We start from the raw sequence: 4,699 nt of genomic DNA on the forward strand, positions 1-4,699 counted from the left end.
GTCTATGATTCCAAAATCCAGGCCCAAGTCCTATCACCAGGGACTTGCTGAGGTTATGGCAGGAGCCCAGCATGCCAGAGCTGGACGGGACCTCAGGCTCCTCCCTCCAGTTCTCCTCTGGAGAAACTGAGGCCCGGGAGGGACTGCCCTTCTAGACAGTGGCTCAGTCAAGACACGCCCATTGTTAGTTACAGTGAGCACTTTGGGAGCATCTTTTGTGTGCCCAGGACTGTGTGAGGTGACATAAGGGGTAGCAGAAAGCTAGTGCCCTGTAAAGAACCTTTACAACCTTTTATGGGAGAAAGTCATGCCCCCAAATTCAAGAAGGCCTACAAACTGTATCCGAACAAAGTGAGCAAATGATTTGTGAGGACAGAGGCTGGTTAATCCAAGCATCCTGGTGGGTGTGGGCATGAGTCAGCCTTTCAAGGAAGAGATAGGTTGTGTGGGAGGTCAGGAGGCCTTTGGTGTAGGCAAAGGCAAGGTGGTAGGACTCAGTATGCAGGATAGGAGAGACAGAAAGTTCTGAAAGGATTGAGGAACTATTACTGGGAGTTACACCTGGACGGAAAAACAGGAGCTCCCAGAGGAGGGAGGGAAGGACATTCCAAGCAGAGGGAACAACATGGGCCAAGGCAGGATGATGAACAGGTATATGGGGTGTTCACGGGAAGGGGGCTGGGTAGGTGTGGGAGGCTGTGAGCCAAAGGCCTTTAACGCCAAGCGCAGGAGTTTGGTGAGGAAAGCAGGTGGGAAGTGGGACCGTGGCAGTTTTCTGGGCAGGAATGACAGGTGATTAAAATGGGCCTCTGAGTTACCCCATGGAACTGTGCAGCTATTCCCTTGAGGTTTCCCACAGAAGGAATTAGAGCAGAATCATCTAGGTGACTGTACGCAACAGAGTACTAGTCGGTGAAGTAGGACATCTAGCTTTAAAGGCAAATTTGCACCCATCCACTAGTTTTTGTGAAAGAAACGCTTCTGATTTTGATGGTGCACCGGTGTCCTCCTGCAAAAGAGAAATCCTGACTTTCTTTCCAACACAGTATTTTCATCCTGCTCTTGATGCTCTGATGAAGCAGACAGGCTTCCATGTTTCTCAGCTGAATATGTTTGTCATAAAAGCCTCCTGCCGGCCCCGGTCCAGCCACCGCGGTGGTTACTGTGTCTGCTGCTGCAGCTTGGCAGCAGCGGGCAAGCTCCGTGCGGACGAGAGCGGGCCTCTCGGATTTCCTTCTCACTGCAGCCTACCTCTGGGCTGGCTCCTGGCCCATTGCCGGCTCTGCGGGACCTGGGCTTTGCTTACCTGCGAGGCAGGTGGGCTCTTCCTTGGGAGACATTTAATCCCTAAGGCCATGGGTCAGCCCTGCCCAGGACCCATCCTGAATGGCATGTCTTTGGTCCTTCCCAGCCATTGCCCTGGGCTCTTAACAGAGTGTTCAGTGGGAGAGAGTGGGGTGCCAGGGTGAGGGGGGTGTCAGGAAGGAGCCGAGGACCCCCATCTCTCTTTTCCCATGGTGACACCTCAGACGACTCCTATCTCCACACTATTTACAGCTGAGAGCCAGGCTGGCACTCAGGTCCTGTAAATCTGCCACTGAAGCTCTCTTCACTTAATGAAATCTGAATTGCAGCCTCCAGGTTAAGGCAGTTGTGTGGTAGAGTGACATGTTTAAAAGCAGAAAACATCCCTTCCTGGGAAAGTCACTTTTTTACTATACTCTCAAGGAAGACCTTTCTAGCAGGCACCCCAGACACAGCACATACACCCCAAATCAATTTCATCATCTTCCCCCAAAACCATCTTGGGAAAGGGCACTACTTTCCTCGCGGCCATCCAAGCCAGAAACCTCTACCTCTATGCACTACCCCCAGCCCAGCCAGCCCCCTCCTCACCAGCCACCTTGCCGTGCCCTTTGTCAAGCCCTCATCACATTTACCGGGCATCCTGAAACGTCCTCGGGCCCTGCAGCTCCTCTAGCTCCTCCAGGGCGGGCATCTCACGCAGCGCTCATCCCAAAGCTTGTCCCACCACTCTGCTTAGAACCCTTTCTGTGTTCCGACTGCTCTCAGGTTAAACTCCTTGACACGGCTTCTAAGTCCCTTAGTAACCGTAGCTGATACTTACATGGCACTTACTGCGTGCCAGGCCTGCTCTGAACACTTCAATCTTACTAACTCCTGTAACGTTACCAACAACCAGTTGAGGCAGGTGCTGTCGTCATCCCCATCCTACAGTAAGGAGACAGAGGCCTAGAGAAGTAGGTAAGGTTACCCGCTGTCCATGGGCGGAAGTGGGACTTGTCCCGGCAGTCTGGCCCCAGAACCTGTGCTCTCCACCTCCTCTCTGGGTGAGGCCCTGCCAGACTCATCTCTTGACACCCCAACAAGCCATCTTCTTGCCCTACTGGTACCAACCGGTCCAGGTAGCTGGAGTGCCTCCCAGTGACCCAGGCAAAAGCCTCCCTTTAGAGGACTGTTACTCCTAATGCTCCCCGTACTTTCCCACCGTCTATCCCTTTATCGTTTCTCAGTGTACAACTTACCCGCCGTCCTTGGAAAATCTGACCACTTCGTTCATTGTGCCTCTCATACTTGATAGAGATCTACCAGGGTACTTGTGATGTTTTATCAGATTTCTTGTAGGTATATCTCAGTCCCCTGTTAATCTTTATTTCTGGTACCTGTGCTTGGCACATCATGTCAATGCTGTTGAATATAAAATGCTCCCCAAAGACATGATGGAGGTGTAAAGCTTGGTGGGAAGTGTTGGAGGGAGCTCAAGCCTCGAATGGGGGTTGGTCCAGATGACTCGAGATTCCTTCCGGCTCTGACAATAAACGAGTCTCTGGCAGTTGCAATGATAAGCAACGTGGAGGAGTTCGCTTTAATGAATGTAAAAAGCAGGTTGATTTGAAGAAGGATATTGGGAGACCTGGCTTCTGCTCCCAGTTGCATCTCTTATTCACTGTGACTTGAGGCAAGTTACTTCCCTCTTGGCCTCAATTTCCTTCATTATTTAAATGGAAAGAAAAAAAGAAAACCTGAATAAGTGGGTGCCTTTCCCTTCTCCCCATCCAGTCCCTGCAAAAGCCAGTGGCAGGGGGACCCTGCACAGGTGCAGCCCAGTGTGCATACTGAGGGCAGGTAGGGGGAGACAGCGCGGGATCCTTTTCTGTACCTTGAGCCACGAGCTGGGGACTCAGGTTCCTGGCTCTGCCGCTTGCTCTCAGGGACCCTGGCTCCCTTCTCTTCTCCAGGGGAAAGGAGCTAGTCCTCCTTGTGAGAACCAGATGAGATGTGGGTATGTAAAGCCTACACAGACAGGGCCGGATTGTACTGAGGGAGGCGCTGGACCGAGGCTCCAGATGAGTCACAAGCCTTGGTTCCGTCTGGTACCAGCTTTATTATTTTGTTCCCTGCCATACTTTCCTCATCCATAACGTGGCAATGGTGACAACACTGACACTCCAGAATTGTCGGAGGGGCTCCAGTGAGGGGTTGAGTGCAAAAGGGGTATAATGCTTGTTCAGCTAACGTGTCAAGCCTGGCTCATGTAAACCCTCTGGTCACTCTGGGCAAACTTCTGCTCTTTGGGCTTTGGTTTTTGTTCCCCCCCATCTTCCCCCAAGCTGTTGGGACATTCTGATGGTCTCCAGAAATCTGGCCAGACACACTGTCTTCTCTCCAGGAGACTGCCCACTGATTTGCATTCATTGTTCTTTCAAGGCGGGTGGAGGGGAGGGGAGGAGCTCAGGCAAAGGCTAAACTCTAGGCCCCAGACTGGGCAGCCTGTGTGCCCCTGCGCCCCTCCACACCAGCGCCTAGCCTCAGTTCGGTTCTTGTTGCAGCCCGTAAGCGTCTATCTGAGGTCTGCCTGCTCAGCTCAGGAACTGGAAGACACCTAAGTATAGACAGACTTTTTTTCCTCTCGCAATAGCTTCCTGTCTCTGCCACACCGGCAGCCCCCTTGACTGCCACCTACCAGCTCCACAGTCCGTTGACCAACCTTTCTCTTGTGGCTGATCTAGCTTGCTGCTTGGTTTTCATCTGCAGACACTATAATTTGTTTCGAACCCTCTCCCTTTGCTATAACAAAGGGAGCCCTACCTGCCCCTCCAACCATCCCCGCCATCCTGTCAGCTAATGACCCCAGCCTGCAACCCCCTGGCTTCTGCTTTACATTTAACTACTTTGTTATGTGAACAGTGTTTGGGCTGATATTGTCTTGCCCCCGGGAAAATGTCAAGGTTGACCGTAAGGGGACACAGATAATACAGGGTAATCTTCAGGGCAGACACTGTTGTTTACACAGGCAGGCCAAGAGCTTTGAGGAGGAGTTGGGGGAAATGTTTCCAGCAGGTTAAGATCTCATTAAGATCGACTGAACTTAAATCTTATCTGACCGGGAGTGAGGATCTTCAGCCTCGGGGCCTCTGTACACAAAGGACAGCAGCGGAGTTGGATAAAGTGGGTTTTACACCTGTATGGCCAGCGATTTAGAAGTACTTTATGAACGAATCTACACCACTACAGACCCTCCTCTCAGTGAAGGCTCACAAGCTGTCCTTTATAAACACCAGACATCAGAGTTTGCTGAGCAAAGTTGTCAAGAAGCTTCCTGGCGCTCTCAGAGCCACGGTGGTGGTTCGGGTGCACAGGGACAGCTGGCTCACGTCTCATCTCCATTCCTTTCCAG

At 51.9% G+C, this 4,699-nt stretch overlaps 1 protein-coding gene across 1 annotated transcript in view; it reads left to right on the forward strand.

Moving 5' to 3' along the window:
- Window positions 1-4,699, forward strand: part of TMOD1 (tropomodulin 1) — an 80,789-nt gene that overhangs the window by 74,462 nt on the left and 1,628 nt on the right. The window lies entirely within an intron of this gene.

This window comes from Monodon monoceros, unplaced genomic scaffold (assembly GCF_005190385.1).
Source record: "Monodon monoceros isolate NGI ecotype Baffin Bay Population unplaced genomic scaffold, NGI_Narwhal_1 Super_Scaffold_5, whole genome shotgun sequence".
In the NCBI taxonomy this organism is placed as follows: domain Eukaryota; kingdom Metazoa; phylum Chordata; class Mammalia; order Artiodactyla; family Monodontidae; genus Monodon; species Monodon monoceros.